A 21,313-nucleotide genomic window follows, 5' to 3' on the forward strand; every position below is an offset into this window, starting at 1 on the left:
ATAATAAGATGATTGAATATTTAAAATAATCAAGCCTGCAAATGTATTTTAAGAGGTTTCTTAAAATAATTGCAAAACGTTTATAAATCATATTAAATTGTGATTGTTGGTACATACCTAACGGGAATTTTTTGTAAGACCAATATTAATATTTGATTGCAAATGGTATATAAATTTTTATTTGTCCTTCTGAAAAATCAGGACAAACCATGTTTCCGTGTTTAAAAATACTATCTTACAAAAACTCGCAGTCTTGTAATAAATTCTTTGCTGGTTTATTTGAATGATTGCAGGGTTTATTATTTAAAATGCCGTGATACATATATATATATGAATTGGAAATGAAATTGAAATACAATTTTATTTTCAGAGGAGGTACCAGTATCGCTTATTTGCATTACATAAAGCAAAATTATTCATATTTCAAACTTTGTCTAAGTGTGATTAAATCTATACAAAAAAATTACTCGTCATCTTTCTTTCTTACCTGCATAAAACTGCAGCACGTAAGTAAGTAAGCAGTGGCACAGAAAAGAGTTGTGTTTCCATACTTTAAGTTGCTGCGAAAAACTTGAATATATATTGCCTTATTAGCGAAGTGCTGACAAGTGCGATTTGATAGAAAAGAAAGCAGCACAGAGAAATGCTGAGCATTATTACACTGATTCTTGCAAGATTCTTAATATGAGATGGAAAAATAAAAAGCTGCTATATGCATAAGAAGTGGAAGGTTCAGGAGCACAAAAATAATTCATCCTAGCCTTGCTCGTTTGTTGGTAAAAGAGGCAAGCACAATGCAGCAGCTTCCTCAATTGTATTACTCATTCGATCTGAATTGCACTTTAGTATTCAGCAAAAGCAGGGAGGGTCATTTATTTTCAGATTCTAATGCATATGATACCGAGATATTAATAAAAGAAGAATCGATTATCTTTTATTTTTGGAGAACAATATAAATATTGTGCTGAGATATTTAGCATACAAATACAGATATGAGAATTAATACTATAAAACAATATCATGTTGCTTTCTACGATTTCATCGTATAAAATATATTAGTTTTTTTTTAATAAATACAACTTTAATAAAACAACAACAAAACAAATTTATTGGATATTAATACCGGATGATTTTCTACTGATAACTATTTTCCTGTGCGTTGATGTGTGAGTGTATATTTTATACATCAACCATGCTTTATCACAAAAGTTAAATCCTATTTAAATAAATTATTTTTCATGAAAAAGAGATCTGAAAAGCAATTTTTGACCAATATTCCTGTTTAAAAACACATTTCTTCACAAATATCATTGCATAATGAATCAATTTTGTACTGCATTTAACAGTACAAAACAGATATCCTTATGTCATTTAATATGAATACCCTTATATCATTCATTACAAATATTCTTATATTCAATATGAATATCCTTATATCATTCATTATGTATATCCTTATATCATTAATTACGAAATCTTTATATCATTCATTATGTATATCCTTGTATCATTAATTACGAATATCCTTGTATCATTCATAATGAACATCCTTGTATCATTAATTACGAATATCCTTATAACAATCATTATGTATATCTTTACATTCAATGTGAATATTTTCATATCTCATTATGAATTTAACCTTATGCCATTTAATATTCTGTTACATTTGATAGTTTTTGTATACACACATTTACAAAATTTAGGATGACATTTGATTCTTTATTTAATTTTAATTCGAAATTCGAAATTTGTTTGTTAGATGCAATTTTCTTGTGTTTAAACGATGAGGTGTAAACTGTGTATATATGAAGAATCTAACATAAAAAAATCACTTCTAAAGTAAAAATACAAAAATAAAAAATAAGACTTTTATAACTAATTAGAAATTAGGAAAAGAGGAATCAAGGAATGATTCTAAAAGAAATAATTATCTATTTAATTATGGTTTCTCTAAATATGATATTTTTTACGAGTTATAAAAAATTCAACTGAGTGCACAATTTTTTGCAGTCATATTAAATTAAATTCATTAAATTAAATGTGACTTCAAAGAAATAAACGTATTTGCATTAGTATTTTATGATGGAATTTTGAAAGAATTTTCATTTGATAAATTTCAGAAGTAAAGGATTAAAAGTTAAACTAAAAATAAATTGTAATGATGAGGGTTTTGCCCATATAAACAATTTTTTAGAAAATTCTGCGATATGAAAGCTAATGGAGTGAAAATCTCTTAATTATACTTATTTATGTTTACGTTATTTATGTTTAAAAATTTAATATAGAACACCTTTAAAAGAGAATTTGCAAGGAAAAAAATATTTTTGGGATCATAATACAAATGCATCAGATTTTACAGAACTTTCTTAAAGGTGCGAAATATGATTTTAAGACAGTGTTTCATCACATTACATTTTTGCTGTTTGAGTAATGGTTTTTACAACAAAGAACTATTTTTCCAGTCTCAGATATTTAGCACACAATATGGAAGGTGAGAGCTTTTCCTTTGCAATATTAAAGTTGGCATTCTCTAACTTCCTGAGATAATATTGCAATACGCTTATTTTATAATTTATCTCTTGGGTATTTTCTAATAGATGGCTAAAACCTGTTTTTATTCTTTCCGATTACATCTATATGTTAAATTAAAAGAATCTTAATGAAAGTATCCTCTATTATCGAAGTAATAACTTTACCAGAGGTCGGAATTCCATTTTATCCTTCGCTAAATAACTGGCTAGAGGATATCTTTCTCTTTTTTTCCACAGTTTCTAGAATGATTAGAACTAGAGAAATAAGCTTTTTTCTTTATTTGATTTTTAGCAAAATCGCTTCTTACATGATAACAACAGTGTTATATTAATAACTTCAGTATGCTTTGCCTTGAAAACTATGAAATATATTCCTTGTAAACTGAAATATATATGATTAAAATATTAAGTGGCAAAGCCAATTTAGAATGCTTCGGATTTATATATATATATATATATATATATATATATATTCCCTTGGATATCTTCTAAAAGATCATTAGAACCTATTCTTCTTCATTTTGGCGAATAAATATACATGTTAAATTAAACGTGTCTCAATGAAACCTATCTCCATTATCAACTAGACTAGAGATCAATGTTCCACTTTCTAAATTGCTGAATATTTAGGCTAGATGATATCTTTCTCCCTTTTCCATAGTTACCAGAATGATTAGAAATGGAAAAATTGAACTTTTTCCTCTGGAGATATTAAGTTTTTCTTCGCTTTCTTTGTTTTTTAGAAAGTAGCTTTTTACATGATCAAAACAGTATAGCTTTGGTATATGTTGCATTAACGCATTCACTGTCACTAACGAGAATTAAGTGTTTATGAATTTCGTTGGCATTGAATGGGTTAAAAATTACAAAACATATTCCTAGTAAATCTAAATACTTGTGGGTAATATATAAAGTGGCAACGTAAATTTAGAATGTTTGAAGTTTCATTTAACAAATAAGTAATTTTGCAGTTCCATTCGCTTTAAGACCATATTTATAATTTGATTTCTCAGCAATTACAAATGATGAAGGACAAATATAGTAACTCAATCAGCAAGAAAGCGCAAAATTTCTTTTAAAAATGCTATATAAAATTATCAAAATATTTTTTCTAAAAGTAATGTATGCTACGTCCATTTATCTCGTTTGTAAGCGAAAATTAATATGTTTCTTAAATATATTTAAACTCAAATTAATGTATAATTAAAATACCATTATAAAATTGTGAAGAAATATTCATTGCTCTAAAAAAATATGCTTTGAAATCATGTGTAAAAATAGTCACTTTATGTTATCTCTTCATAAAAGAAATTATAGAAAGGCGTGTAACAAGATAATCTTGGTAATTTTATTTTAAGATTTTCAGTTCAATTTCGAAGTGGGTAAACAATTAAATTGTGGAGTTGAATTACCTTAACTTAATTCAGCTAGCCACACGCTCATGGTAAAAGGTTCAATGTAAAAGATTCAATAGTTGTTTTTGCAGAAACACGATCCAAATGTTTACGACAACAATTAAAACTGCTTTCCATTGTTATATTGAAAGAAACAACAAAAATATTTGCACGGAAAAGAAATCAAATCATTATTTAGCATGTTTTCGTTCTGTATTTTAAGAAAAGGTTAGCAAATTTTCTTTTATATAAAACTTAATTATCACTCTGATCGTCTGTTGGAAAAAAAGTAGCTTGACTTTGGCTGAGGAAATTAAAACAACATTTTTCAAAAATTTAGATGAATAAGAAAGTTTAGTTTAATTTTAAAATGAAAATAAATGAGCTTTCGATAGATATTTAATAATTATTGCACATTATAATAGAAATAATTTTTAGCCATTATTTCTAATATTAAATAGTTATTCTTTCTTAATCTTATGGGAGTCTTTATTATATATTATTAAAAATATTTTTCTCTTTGTAAGAGACTCATTTACTATATCTTCTTATTAAGAATTTGTAACTGATTTGCTGGTACACCTTAATTTGTTTGTTTAAGATGATATTAAATTATGATATGCCTTAATATGTCAGTTTAAAAAAATTTGAATTGATAATATATTTTGATTTTCCACAAAACTCACAGTATGTTCAAATAACAATATCATTAGTTAGGAAATATTTGATTTCTTTTTACTTTTTTCTGAATAAATTTATATAAGAGATTTGCAACTGTCGAAAAATTTGACATCGAAATTTTGATAAATCTTCTCAATTCAAATTCTTCTGTTTCCGAAAAGAGCAGTAATTTGAACGATACTGATTTATGTCATTCAAATAACTGTTTATTTGAGAATAAAATTTATATTGAAAAATGAATTGAATGAATATGAGTGGGTGTACATATGTGGAAAATTTGATTCTTTTCTATGTCAGCGTACTGCCGGCTAGGATTTTTATTCTAATACTTCCACTTATATCAAAGACATATTTTGAAAAATGGGAATGTACATTTGAAAAAAATGTTTCTCAATTTTTGATTAGAATTATGTTTAAGCGAAAACTAAGCAAAATTCTGATGTTTGTCGGTGATAATTTCAGAAAATATTCCAGCACATTTTTTTTTTTTTTTTTTTTTTTTTTTTTTTTTTTTCATTTTAATATTCTGATGGTCGTCTGGAATAATACCAATTTCAATAACAGGAATTTTTTTCTTGAAATTTGACAACTTGATTTTTTTCTTAATTTTTAGTGACACTTGTTATTTTGGAAAGAATTAAAAATTTAAGTCTTTAAAGGCATAATGACAACATAATATGTGATTCCATTAAATGCTAATCAACATTATACACATAACAGATATAAGGCAATTAACATAACAAAATATTAACGTCTATCTGAATTTATCAATAAAAATACTTTTTTTTAAAGTCCATGAGACTCAAGTTATGCAAAAGTGATTTTATTGCATTTAAACACAATCATTTATTTCTGGGAACTAGTCACCAAATACGGCTAGGAAATATTTAAAGGCCAATTTATACTGGAAATTCCCTTGGACACATTCTTCCAAATATACTTGTAGTAAAGTAACATTACGAAAGGCAAAATTTACAAATTAAGGAGGTAAAAATTAAAATTATGGAATTCTGTTTCCCCACGTTTTTAGTATAAGTATTTAATGCTATTAATGGACACGACATTTTCTCAAAGATCTTTATTATCTTACGTATAGGAAACTCAATACATTTAACACAGTTAGAGATATATCATACCTGTGTTTTTTTTATAATATTTCATTAACATCTTTATAGATTAATTAAAAATCTCCACTCTACAAAACACTGGGGGAAAGTAGATACTCGCATTTTCAATTTATAGATTATTTTAAAAAATCAAAATCCAAAAAAAAAATATTAAAAAAATTACATCGTTTTATCATTTCTGATAACAATATTAATTGCCCATTTAAATATTTTTAAAACACACAACTGTGATTTATTCTAGATAATCAGTGATACGAATTGTCATATTTTGTTTATTCCATATAGAAACAAACAAATTGAAAGGCAGAAGATTTCCTAATTACTTTTTTCTAAAAATAAAATCTTTTTGCTTCAATTATGATAGATAAACGAGCATGCTTTTAGAAATTTAGAAAGAAATATGCAAGATTATAAAATGCATTTTGATATAATTAAAACACAATCCTTTTCTTTTTTTCTGTTGAAAAAAATCCGATTAGAATAAGAGTAGTGCATACATAAACACGTAATATTAAAAGAAAATTATAGATAAAAGCAAACAATAAAGCTTCGATGGACGAAAGTTTATGCAAGGCAACAAGGAAAAACACGAAACATGTTATCAAGAATCTTGAGATTGATATTTATTTTCAAGAAAGGATAATCTCCAATTAAAATCACCATTGCGAAAAAAACAATGCAATATTGCTAAGAGAGGGAAAATAACTCTTTTAATGAAAATATAGATTGGTAATGTTTTGATAAAGTGGATCTAAAAAAATATAATTGGGCTTCTACATTAAACAAAGTTTCACACGGAAAGACATTTTCAAAACCTATCAGAAATGTTTTTTAGAGAAAATAAATATTGATACTGTAGGACAGATATATGTATCGCTAAAGATATTATTTAAAAGTACGGGCTAAAGGAAAAAAAAAGGAATGGATTAAATGAAACTTAAATCGTCGCTTAGCCTTCTAACTAAGGTGCCTTCATCCCAGTTTCTTTTTTTTTTTCTCCATGAGAAATGTAAGCTACAGTCTTCTTACCATAGAAATGAAGGAATGATTCTGTTTTATAATCTCTCTGTTCTTTTATTCATCTTTTTCCACTTCACTTATTTATTATTTTTATTTTATTGTTTCATCTGAGGATTATGTTATTAACTTTTCAAAAAAGTTATATAAAAAATGGCATTAAATTTTAAAATTTAAAATATACATTTTTTTTCGATTCTCCATTTTATTCTAGTACACATGAATTAGGTGGAGAAATAGAATCTTTGATTAAAAAAAATCAAGCTTTAGTTTTTATAATTTGACTTTTACAGATGTTTCCAAACGGGAAAAAAATATTTTTTTTTATGCTTGTAGACCAAAGTACATATATTTTGGCTTATTCTATGAAGCATATTAAAATGTACATAATAACTTTCTTCATATAGATAAGTGACCCCCAAAAAAGTGGATAACATAGATGAATATTAACCTAATATCTTTGCATCCAGATATTTGATGTGTGTCAAATTTCAACATGAATTCGCAGATCAGATTAGATTTTTTTTTCAGAGCCTTACAGCATCTACATAATTAAGGTTAATCTAGTCATAGCAGAATAAATATTCAATCAATATTCAAAACTTAATATTCTTTATCAAGTGATAAAAAAGATATTTAATCGAAAAATATTACACAAATTGAACTCTAGATGATTATTTATAAAACTGATTATACAAGCAAATTTTCGCAACTACTTAATTCTGTATGATTTCAATTCAGCTCAAAATTTGTGTTATTTCTCTCTTTTTTCGAAGAATTGACCCCAAGTGACTTGATGATATACTCCGTGGCTGGACAAGGCTATGTATACTACTAGAAAGAAATATAGTTCCAACCCGAGCAATTTGAATATTGAAATATACGCCACCCGAGCAATTGCTTTTGTATCGTGGTCGTGTTACTGGACTGCGAACCACAAGGTCCCAGGTTCTATCCTCACTCATCGCCAATCCGGTACATTGGTGTCCTCGGACGATGAACCTTCAACTTCGTACAGCTGTTGTGGCGCCATCTACCCACAATAAACCAAAGCCGTCAGATTCACTTGACGCAGCAACACAATAAGGCCGCAGATACCAAACTCGTCAGACTCACTTGACGCAGCAACACAATAAGGCAGCAGATACCAAACTCGCCAGACTCACTTGACGCAACAATAGCAACCACTCACCCACACGCTCGCCATAACACTTGGTGCTACTCAAATGGGTGCAGGCGCATTAGAATCAACAGCCAATACATCACCACTCAACAGTCATATAGTTCGTCTGACCTTCGACTCACTGGAGGGAGAGTCTGTAGTGAAAGCTTATAAGCCAGTTAAGAGCTACGCTACCCGAGCAACTGCTTTTGTATCCTGGTTATGTTACTGGATTACGAACCACAAGGTCCCAGGTTCTATCCTCACTCATAGCCAATCCGCTACACATTCATTAAAAATGTGTTCGCCCCCAACATCCGATATTGTATCTTGAATATTTTACCATGACTGATTTACAGAAGAAGTCACCATTTTCATCATGTTTAAAATGCAAGATGCCCAGGCATCAATTCTTGTGATTTTTTTCTTCTGGATTTATTTAAAGTAGGCGATTGATGGTGATAATTGAAGACTTTGTCAGAAATAAAGGACAGTCTCCTCCTTCACACTACCGGCATTTTCAGGAATTGTGTATTATTGTTGAACAAATTCCTCTTCGCAATATCCTCCTTCACACTACCGGAATTTTAAGGAATTGTATATTATTGTTGAACAAATTCCTCTTCACAATATCCTCCTTCACACTACCGGAATTTTAAGGAATTGTATATTATTGTTGAACAAATTCCTCTTCACAATATCCTCCTTCACACTACCGGAATTTTAAGGGATTGTATATTATTGTTGAACAAATTCCTCTTCACAATATCCTCCTTCACACTACCGGAATTTTAAGGAATTGTATATTATTGTTGAACAAATTCCTCTTCACAATATCCTCCTTCCCACTACCTGAATTTTAAGGAATTGTATATTGCTGTTGAACAAATTCCTCTTCACAATATCCTCCTTCACACTACCGGAATTTTAAGGAATTGTATATTATTGTTGAACAAATTCCTCTTCACAATATCCTCCTTCACACTACCTGAATTTTAAGGAATTGTATATTGCTGTTGAACAAATTCCTCTTCACAATATCCTCCTTCACACTACCGGAATTTTAAGGGATTGTATATTATTGTTGAACAAATTCCTCTTCACAATATCCTCCTTCACACTACCGGAATTTTAAGGGATTGTATATTATTGTTGAACAAATTCCTCTTCACAATATCCTCCTTCACACTACCGGAATTTTAAGGGATTGTATATTATTGTTGAACAAATTCCTCTTCACAATATCCTCCTTCACACTACCGGAATTTTAAGGAATTGTATATTATTGTTGAACAAATTCCTCTTCACAATATCCTCCTTCACACTACCTGAATTTTAAGGAATTGTATATTGCTGTTGAACAAATTCCTCTTCACAATATCCTCCTTCACACTACCGGAATTTTAAGGAATTGTATATTATTGTTGAACAAATTCCTCTTCACAATATCCTCCTTCACACTACCTGAATTTTAAGGAATTGTATATTGCTGTTGAACAAATTCCTCTTCACAATATCCTCCTTCACACTACCGGAATTTTAAGGGATTGTATATTATTGTTGAACAAATTCCTCTTCACAATATCCTCCTTCACACTACCTGAATTTTAAGGAATTGTATATTGCTGTTGAACAAATTCCTCTTCACAATATCCTCCTTCACACTACCGGCATTTTCAGGAATTGTATATTATTGTTGAACAAATTCCTCTTCACAATATCCTCCTTCACACTACCGGAATTTTAAGGAATTGTATATTATTGTTGAACAAATTCCTCTTCACAATATCCTCCTTTACACTACCGGAATTTTAAGGAATTGTATATTATTGTTGAACAAATTCCTCTTCACAATATCCTCCTTCACACTACCGGAATTTTAAGGGATTGTATATTATTGTTGAACAAATTCCTCTTCACAATATCCTCCTTCACACTACCGGAATTTTAAGGAATTGCATATTATTGTTGAACAAATTGTTTTCAAATTTCCAAATTAAAAAAAAAAATCTTGAAAGTAATCGAATATATTGATCGCAATTTGTACCATTTTACTGTTGAGTTGTAATAACAACTTATACCCCCGTTTGATAAAATTAAAATCCTTCACTTAAATACTTTCGCATGTCTTCTCTAAGGAACTTATAAATTCTCACAACTTTTAAATTAATAATTATGGATATATGCGACTCTTAAATTTATTTAAAACATAAATGCTTTACATGATTTTTATATTTCCTATTTTTTATATCAAACTGAATTGAAAGAAGATATTTAAAAACATATAAACATATATAACAAATATATAAATTAAAATAACTTATTACAGCAGAAAAAATAAACCTGATCCCAGAATGATTAAAAATAACATCATTAAAATTAAATAAGCGATCTAAACTATTTAAAATTTTAAATGAATGCATTGATTTCATATTTTATGTATTAATTGAATTTAAAAGCTAATGCGTCGAAAATTTTAAAATAATTAGATATATTTTAAATTCAGATAGAAAAAAGGAAAGATTTAATAATAATTCCAAACCACTTTTCTCTAAACTAGTGTACAAATTTTTTATAGATTAGAGTAGTTGAAAATATGCAACCTTTTTTTTTTTTTTTTTTTTTTTTTTTTTTTTCCTGAGCAAAATAGTTTATGCAATTTTTATTGCTTTTCCTTAGCAGAGAATTCTAAGCAAATATTTTTCCACTCTATTAATAGTTACTTTTTTAATTAAACCAAATTCAATTAACGTAACTATTCCGATAATATTTCTACAAAAAACATGTTTACTTTTTTACTGAATAGCTTAATATCCTTTTTTATTTGATGATAAAAATATAAACAAGTCATTATAATTGAAACGATTTCGCAAAATAGCTGTAAGCAGAATATGCAATTTTCCCATTCATGACGATATGAGTATAAGATGTGAAATTTATTTCTATTATTCAAAATAAACTTTTAATACTTTGGGAACTTTATAATATTTTTTTAATTAGAATGAAAATATTTTTTTAAACGTATAATAATATAAATACGATGCAAAAATTTAAACACTAATATTATTCAGCTATAAAATTTAAAATTAGGATAGTAAAATTACAAATGTCTTTAAATATATTCAAATCTTCATAAAAATGCGATTATTAAACCGCGATTTTTCATCTATTAAAATTTAATTTAATTTTTAAGCAATTAATTTATCAAGCTAATTAATTTAATTTGCTTGTTGCAAAAGTTTAGACGCAAAAGGTATTACGAATTTCAACGAATTATTTCATCATATGCATCATATATTGTGATATTATATGCATATTTGAAAGCATGATGTTACATACAATGAATACTTGAATTCTGAAAACCATAATACTTCATATTTGAGATATTTTTAGGGAAAGAAATTCAAATGAATGAAATTAGGAAGGTTTGCGATTGGAAACTTAAAATAAGTTCTTATGAATTTATCAAAACAAATTATTTTATTTTTTATAGGCAGATCTGAGGTACTTTTGACGAATAGATTCGCCGGTCATCAGAAGCAGATTGACAGATACCATTGTTTTCATTGATCATGAAAACAATGATAAGTCAGCCATCTAACTCTCCAACCCGCCACAAAGACACACGGATTTAAACCATAAAAACTGAATGACCGAACCGCCGCAACAGCAACATTGGCGGGAACTGTGGTTGAGTCCTAAGGGCCATCTCCGGCCACGGTACAACCCTCCCCGAAGGAAGTACGTCCCGTCAACGATGGGAGGAGTCAGATCCCCCACCTATTAGTGTGCCCTCCAGGGTGGCGAGATCCAACCACCATGCCGGAAACATCTCATCCTCATTACGAGGTCCCCCCGGGGGTTGAAAACAATGATAAATTTTTCGATGCTAAATGATAATCATAGTAGACTATTCCGACCGAAGACACGTGATAAAATCTGAATCACTTGACCGCCACGACAGCAACGGTGGGAACTATCACCTGCTATGGTAGGAGACCCGTTTAGTAGGAGACCGTCACCGGTAGGGTTTAACCAATACACACCATTTACACCATTTCTGTATCAACATGAGTGGCATGAACAAACCACCATTCCAGAAGCTTCTCATTCCCAATTCTGAGATGTCTCAAGGGGCGGAGGGTAGACTGATATCAAAGTTTCCGTTCAGTTATATTAATGTCAAAATTTTGAAGCAAGAGTAGGGCTATTTTGAAACGGACCTCGTAATACTAAACCACAGAATAGATTAAAATTCCATGTTCAACTTGCCACCTGCAAATGGATCGATTGAGAGTATGTAAAAGAACAAGTGAGGTATTGCGCCTTCCATACCCTATGATTCATACTTTGCTAATTTATCGCCATTGTGCTGCGAAACTTGTGAAACGAAATCTTGCTGAGGTTTTCGTTATGCATAGAGGTTAAATGAGATGTTGAGATGAGACAGAATCAAAATGTTAAATGCACTGACAGTTTGCAGTACTTTTCTCTGTAACAACAGAGCCTCCACTGAAGGGCACACCAGATTATGATTAGATTCGAACTTTAGTTCGAAATGTTGTCGTTCTGATGCGGTTATGTAACAATAGCGAAAATGAAATATTGCTTGCACTCTATGTTTATAATCCATATATACTTCTAAATACGTAATGGATTATATCCTTATAATCGTATATTAATTGTAACATTTTTTTACGTTTATTGAAATCTGAACTTCAAATCAAGAATTTGCCTCCAAAAATAAGCTATATTTTCGGCAATGCTTTACTACGAAGACCCATTACTGCTTGCTTAATGTAAACAGTAAATTTTTATCTCTGGCAAACAAATTCATCAACATATTAATGAAAATAAAAGAGCAAATAGAAAATCTAATATGAAGTAAAAAATGACAAGTTATTCAATGATATAAAAAAAATTCAAGAGACAATTAATTATAACCAAATGTGATACATACATTCATATTGCTATTGCACTTACACTGGAGGTTTGGGAAATATAAACATAAAAAGTATTCTCCTTGTCTATTTTGAAAGGCTTGGCATAATAAAGTAAAATTTTTACATAAAATTTAAGGCATTCATTTCATTTTTCTTTTATTTATTTCTAGAAATTGCAATAACAAATAAAATAAATTTCAATAAAACAAATATTTTTTAAAAGATAAATGTAAAAATTTTGTCTTCCATTCAGTAGTTTTCTATATTCCTTTAATTATACTACAGCTAAAGTCTTTCATAATATTTTTAATTATTCCAAAAGTATAAAATCTATCCTTAGTACGCATTGTGATTATTATTATTATTATTATTGTTATTATTATTAAGAATTATCTTATCTTTCGAAATTATGAATTTATTTATTGGAACATTTTCTTTAAAAAACAGAATGTGAACATTTCTTCTAGGAAGAAATGTAAAAGCATCGGATTCCATTCATAATTTATTCCAAACACCTTTTTTTTTTCAGATATATAATAATTACTAATCTAAACAAATTATTTCTTTAAGAATCAAATGGTTTGAAATCAAATAATTGTTTGGAAATTCTGTAAAAATATTAACATATACGTGAGAAAAATCTGCACCTACTAAATTAACATATGCTTCTTTTATTTTATTCTTTACAAGTGTTGTTCAAGAATTTTAACTCGTGTTGTTTATTCAGCGAAAATTATTTATTGTATGGAAAATAGTAAATGACGGTGAATTTTAATTTAACAACATAAAAGAAACTTTAGAATTATTAAAACTCGCTTTTAGCAAATCTTAACTAGTAATATTTATCAAAAGAAAACTATTTCAACTATATATGGCAATTCGTAAATGCAAATAAATTTCAATTTTAAAACATAAAAGTATCTTTAAAATTAGGAAAACTCTTTTTTTAGCAATTTTAAATTCAATAGAACCATATTTAGATAAGCCATATTTATAAATATATTTTTTACTGATTTAGATGATTTAAAAGCATTCCTTTTTTTAATATTACAATATGCTTTTATAATTTCATTTCCTTTTTTATTTTTATTTGCCTTTTAATGAATTAAATATATTTAATGAATTAAAAATATTATAAATTTTCACAACACAACAAGAATAATTCCAGTTTAAATTTAATGTTTGCCAATGTTAAAAAAAATGGAAATGTTATTTCAAGTTAAAAATATTTGCCTCGTGCTATTTCAACTCTAAATTAATGAAATTATATTAATAAAATGAAAATGTATTAACTTTTTCAGTTACAAATAATCTTTTAATTTCATTCTAATTATAAAAAATATTTCATGAAATGTTAGTAAACAATGTAATATTATATATTGTTCTGGAGAAGAAATCTCTAATCATTATTTAATTATAGTAAAACGGAAGAAAAAAATTACAGTAAATAGACTGTAAAATTGAAAAAAACTATTCCATTGTCCTTACTTCTTTTACCGATAAACAAACGAGACTATAATAGGTTATTTTCATTTAAATGAATCTCCCTACTTCTTAAAGGGACTGTGGACTATTTTAAGCACATTTGTGAATTATTCTCTTAGGGTTATGGAATTTTGTATGCATATTATTTTTTATAAATACATTATTTAAAAAGAAATTAAATATATATATTTTTTAAATTTGAAATATTTCAGAAAAACTCATTTTTACTTTTTTTTCTTTATTAGCTTTATTAAATTTATTTGGAATCTATGAACGATTTTGTAATTCCAATCAAATGCAAATTTTGTAAAAATGTTTTTATGCACACTTACTGAAGTTTCATAAGAATTTTATTTTTTTCTGAACTAAAAGTGATTTTTAACTGTTTAAAAAAATAGAAATATAAAATGTATAACCTTCTTTCTTTTATTATTTAACCGAAATCCTTTTTTTTATGAATTATATTTACTTTCTTCAAAAATTGAAACATTTGTAAAATTTCAAAGATATTGCAATCTAATTACAATAACATTTTGAGAAAAGGCATTAATTATGTACACTTTTTTCCTTCAAGTATTCATTTTATTGAACAATACATTTTAACAATATTTTAGTTGAATATAAACACACATTTCGATGACGAAACGATAAAATTAAAATATCATGCTTTCGTCCATTTTTGCATCATACGATGTTCCCTGTTCCCATAAGGATATTTCACATTCATTTTTTTGCAGGTAAATGTGTAATAATGTGAGCTGCTTTTGCCTTACTTTTTCTTTTTTATAATATAAGGTTTTTGAGCATATGATGATGATGATGTGTCCGCGTTACCACGGAAAGGAGGTGCAGTAGCTTCTGAGGGTAAAGACCCCTGAGCACCCGAGGGCAGAAGTCTGCCTTGTAGCTCATATGAAGATGAAACTCGCAAATTCGCTTGCACAATCCCTTTTTACAGGGGGGCACATTCAAACACCTCACAGATATAACACAGATGAAGCACAACCATGCCCAAACCGGGATTCGAACCCGGGACGCCCAGATCAAGGGGACCCATATGCAATGACGCCGGCTTGTGAGCATATGTAATAATAAAAAGGCTAATATATGTTTAATTTTTCTATAGCAAGTTAAAGAATAAGAATAGAACTGCTTCTTTGTTAATACTTATTTACTTATGCAATAGAATTTTACATAGGTACAAAAGAAAGGGGATTCACGGTTATTCTAAGTTGGATCTAATTATGTATTTTGCTTGGAGTTTTAATAAAACGGGAAATAATTATGTTTTGTTATTCTTCTACTATGTGATTTATTACTCTTCTATGGAAGTTCAAATTTAAAAACAAAAAAGAAAAATATTTTAAATCTTTAAGATTTTTTTTTCTTGAGAACATAACATTTCTAGAGATTGTAAACCTATATATATATATTTTTTTTTTCATTTATAGTTGAATTCAGCGAATTAAGATATGAGCGAAGTTTGGTGTTCCATATATTGGAACACTGAGCCATAAAGGGTTAAAGTAATCGAAAAAAAATGTTTACAGCACATACGGTTTTTGTAGGTTTGTAAGAATAAACTCCGAAAATAATTTTTTGCATTTGCATCCCAGATTGATAATCGAAAATCAAAATTATAACAATAAAGAAAACCAGCATGATTAGATGTGAATATATACAAACGATAACTTTTGAGTATTAACTGTTCCATAAACGACGAAGAGATGATCACACACCTTTCAATCTTGTAATTCAGTTTAGCATTAAAAACGGCGAATCTGCAGAAGGAAAATATAGTTACATTTTTCGTTGAAGATAGAGACTTCCTACAACAAAATAGGATTCGTCTGAAAGAAGTAAAAAAGGGATCTGAAAGATGAAAAAGGGAAGAAATAAATACAAAAAAATATCTCCTGCCTTTTTCATAAAAAAGAAATCCTCTTTCCTGTTTACTTTACTCTTTCTGCTGTCGTTTCTGAAGTTTGAGAAGGCAAAGTGGACAGTCACCAAAGAACTTTGACATTGCGCTAAGGATTTACGTGATTTTGAAAAAAAAATACTAAAACTGAAATGTAACCCTCTCCTATAAATGTTGAAATATAAATTGTTGAAATATGTTTTGTCGAAAATTCATATTATCACTCTTAATTGAAGTGTACCAATGATTAAATCACAAGTATATTAAATGAAATCATAATTGAAATATCTATAATCGAAACATGAAGATATTTCGTAATTTGCGATCTTTTTTATATACAGAGCAATTTGTTCTTCATTGCATCATATGCTACAAGGCTTCATTACACTTTACTACAAGAAAATATAATTTTATTAATAATTAATAAATGTGAATATATTCAATTTAAAATAAATTTTCGATTTCTATGCAAGAAAAAATTTAATTACTTTCCAAGAATTTTAGAATTTTTTTTTTTTTTTTAAATTTTAGATTAAAGATCAATTTTAAGATATTTTATGATTTGGGGAAAGAGAATCTCAAAATCCTTTTTTTACTGTAGAACTTTAGTGTTCCAAATTATTTGTTTGGAATCTTACTAACTAGTGTTCCAAATAACTTTGAATAATGAATCGTGTTAAATATAAAGTGATTTAATTTATTTTTATTTCATTAGCCATTTAGTCTTAAATTTTTTATACATGGCAAAAGATTCCGGAAACTTATCATATGTCATTAAATGCAGTTCTCGGAAAGGCTGTCAAGACATATTCCGAAACTAATTCTCACACCCTAAAATTGTAAATAAACATGTTCACTATAAATACATAACATATTTTTTTTCATGCAAAGGGCCGTTTCCATATTTATTTTTACACAAATTCATTTTTTTCAAATAGAGCGACCCGATTTCAAATGCAAATCTAGATTGAAATAGCACAAATCCATACGTTAATTTTGAGAAAAATACTAATGCGTTAGAAACAATTGAAATTTTAGATTATCAAAATATTAAATGAGAGTTTAGGGTTTATCAAGAGAAAATAAAACTATGAAAAGATTACTTCATTTAGTGTACTCATTAAATGCAAAAAATTGTCTTTAATTAACAAAAAAAAGTTACGTTAAAAATCTGAAAGAAAATTTTGTATTTTTTTATTAATTTTTAACTACTTTAAAATTTTTAATACCATTCGAAGAAACAAGATATAATCACTATTTCACATTTTATCCGATTCATTTAAACATTTTTCAAGCCATGCACCAATAACTAAAAGTTTTCAGCAAAGCTTGATTTCCGTTTTCTTTGGGAGACATCTCAATTTCATAAAAAGGATTCGCTGGCAGTTATAAAAGAATCGGTACAATCGAATGGCTAAAAAAGTATGCCTTTCAAGGTTGTTTAAATTAAAGACCTGGCAGTTTTTTTTTCTTTTTGAAATAAAATTGGAGTTTTTCCATACATGTAACAGATTTTTTTCCTACTTGCATTTAAAGCGAAGTTTTTTTTTTGGGGGGGGGGGGGGGGAGGATGATAAATAGTAACCGATTGAAGAAATGATAATAGTATCTTTAATTAATAAAAAAGACAGCAACAAAATTATGTTCAAATTATGAATTTATCAAAAATAAATTCATGAATGAATAAATTATTATTGAATAAAATACAAACTACTCGCGTGTTCATGATACAATTTTACTAGATTTTGGCAAAAATACCTTTTTTACATAATAAGACAAAATTATAAAAAATGTTTCTTAAAATTAATTATTCTTTTTTTAAAATACCTTTGGTAAAAAAAAAAAATATTAAAAATTCTTTCAAAAACTGTTTATTTCATTTGATGGAAGTATCGTTTGATGGAAACTTCAACACCGTTATGCTGTTTGTTCTTTAAGTACAAAAGGATGATTCAGAAAATAAATATATGTTTTTTATTTCTCAACTGCCCGAAAAACGTCTGAATTTTTGTTATTTTATTAATATTAATTGATGAACTTTTCCAAAAACTGTGATTATTTTAAACTGCCTCTCGAATTTGTATTATCATGTGAGAACATGAGGTTGTCTTAGTTAGGAGGTTTGAAGCTGGAAATCGCGTAGGCAATGAATAAAGCATAAATGGCAGTTTTCATCATCATCTTTTAATCGCATATATTTTTTACCTGCTTTCACCAGTATTGCATTATTAATAGGTTTGCTTCTTGGAAAGCAGATGCGTTTTTTAATCATGCTTCGTCCCTTTCAATGGTGCTTCGTCCCTTTCAGCTTTAGAAAAAATGCATTCGACTTTTTTATAGCAAAGTTACAGTATTAACTATTGAAATGAACATTTGAATGGGGGAAATCATTTACAGAGTGATCCCTAAATCTTACTTTTTCTTTTAAATATAATATTCTTTTGTATCGATTTGTCTAAAATTCCTTTTCTGGAAATTTTTATTTTTTCAAAAGTCAAAACATTTCGGGTTATAATAGGAACATTTGAATATTAATCAAATATAAGTTTGAAGATAATCTCTTAAGTAAATGTTGTTTGTATATTCTTAAAGATTACAAACATCCAAATTGAATGATACATGTTCCTGCAATTTCGCTTCCATTAATTGCGAACACCAAAAATAACTCTAATTCTTTTTGACGAACTTCACAAATAGCATTTATGGAAACAAATCATTAAATTAACATAAATTCAGGAAGGTATGACAAATTTAAAATGCAAATGCAACTTGAATTAAAACAGATGTTAACAGATGAAATGAAGGCTTTAAATGTCTACATTGTATGATTCTCTAAATTCAGCTTGCATTGATTCGATAGCAATCAAATGTTTTGAAACAAAACTCATTTTTACTGCGTTCTAAACCATTTGAAGAATTTGCAAGCATATTTAAAAATTATACTTTTGTTGTTAAATATCCATATACAGTTAGGTAGTGATTATTTTTTTTTCTTCAATACTCATTTTTTATCATTTAAGACGTTTTATGCAACAAAAATCTTTCTATAATTAAATTTTCTAACATGTAAACATAATCAATCAACTTTTTCTTTGCAACCGTATTTATTTTTATACCTGGCATTAGTACTGAACAGGGTGCATGTGAAAAAAGTCCAAAATTTCCCAATTTTCTTTCAAATTGTGCCATTTTTTAAAAATTTGGGAACATAAAATCTTTAATAAACCAGAACAAACCACATTAATCATGTTTAGTTTCAAATGTCTAGTTCAAATGCAAATATTGTAATCCACATTAAGAAATGATAAATATTGTTAATAATTCAATGTATCGAAAAATATACATAATAAAATGAAAATTTCCCCAGTTCCCATCCTCTTGAAGTTTTTGTTTCTTTGCAAATAAAAGGTTAAAAAGTTTTTTTTTTTTTTTTTTTTTTTAAATTTATGTCAATATATAAAAAAATCAGTTTAACCTTAGCTATAGCAGCACACGGAAAAAACTATTATCTTTTTCATAATCTACGAATACGAAATAGCAAAACGAAAGAGTCTGCAACTTAGAAAACTGCTTTATATTTTTCTCGTAAATGATAATCAAGCAAGACAAAAATGGATTATTTTATCATACTTTCAAACCTTCTTTTTTTTTCTCAAAATAAGTAATACTTATCTCACATTCTGAATCTGAAATAGGATCTTCATATTAATGTGCTGCCTTTGCTGTGAAGGAATGTTTATTTCCTTCTTTCCAATTGTGTTTGTTAATACATTTATTTTACATTCATCTTCTCAGTAACTGAAAAAAAATAGAAATGCTATTATTTTTGGACCATCACTAAATTTCTTTTATGAGAAAATAGGCTAAAAAATATTAATATTTTTTGCATAATATAATTAATCATATTTTGTTAAGACTTGAGTTTTAACTATCAGTGGAAATTATCTTTCATCTGCCTTCAATACAATTAGAATATATATAATATATTTTCTAGAGATAAAGTCTATTCGGTTCAAAAATATATTTGTATAATATTGTAATTTAGCTAACATAGAATTAGACTTAATTACTTAATTACTATTCTTATTGTGAAAATTTTGTTCAATATCTTTTTAAAATACGAACCTTAATATTGAGATAACTTTATAAGTTTACTGAATTATGAATCAGAATAAAAGTGACATATAGGTTAAATTTTCCACACAACGCATTACGCATTACAAATTTAATGATTTATTTTTATAAATTATAAATTAATTTTTTCCACCAAAACTATTTAACGAAAATTGTTCTTCAAAAGTAAGCTTTATATACTTTTATGAAAAAAAATTGTATTTTCTGATTATATTACATTTGAGAGCAATGAAGTAATGAAAGAAAATGTATTTAGCAAAGAAGGGCTAAGAAGTATTCAGTTAAACTTATTATATTATAAACTTTTATACAACAGTTCTTCGATGAAATAGTGTCTGGAGCATGAAGCCTTTCGGTTCTGTCACCGACATGTTGCACCAGGCCACTGCGGCCCTGATATGCTTTCACTTAAAACGTTTTATTAAATAAGATGGAAAACTGCATGAAATATTTTACTATCTAAAGAGGTTTAAAATAAAAAGTGAAAAAAATAATTTTTATACCACTCGCCATTAAGAAAAGTGCTAATATATAAAGTGATTTCCTTACACTCACTTATAAACTCATAAAGTTTTCTGATTACAAAATTGCAGAAATATTTAAAGGCAAAAATATTAATGACACTGGTCCCTTACACTCACTTTTTTATCCTTCAGAAAAATTTTATAAAACTTGCTCAAATCGAGCAATTTCAATATCTATAATAACTATGCTATCTGTATCTGTAATAACATCTTCTAACTCACGAGCATGAGATTCAGTTCGTCACGTGTTTTAATTAGGCAGGTCTGTAACTTCAGAAGGAAGTAGTTATGCCCAGAAGAATGTGAGCAATTCCACAAAGAAAGTCTAGACATATACAATGAAGCCTCCAATCATCTACAGTTAGACCAAAATTACAACTAAATTTATCAT

Source organism: Argiope bruennichi, chromosome 2, assembly GCF_947563725.1.
Source record: "Argiope bruennichi chromosome 2, qqArgBrue1.1, whole genome shotgun sequence".
Classification (NCBI taxonomy): Eukaryota; Metazoa; Arthropoda; class Arachnida; order Araneae; family Araneidae; genus Argiope; species Argiope bruennichi.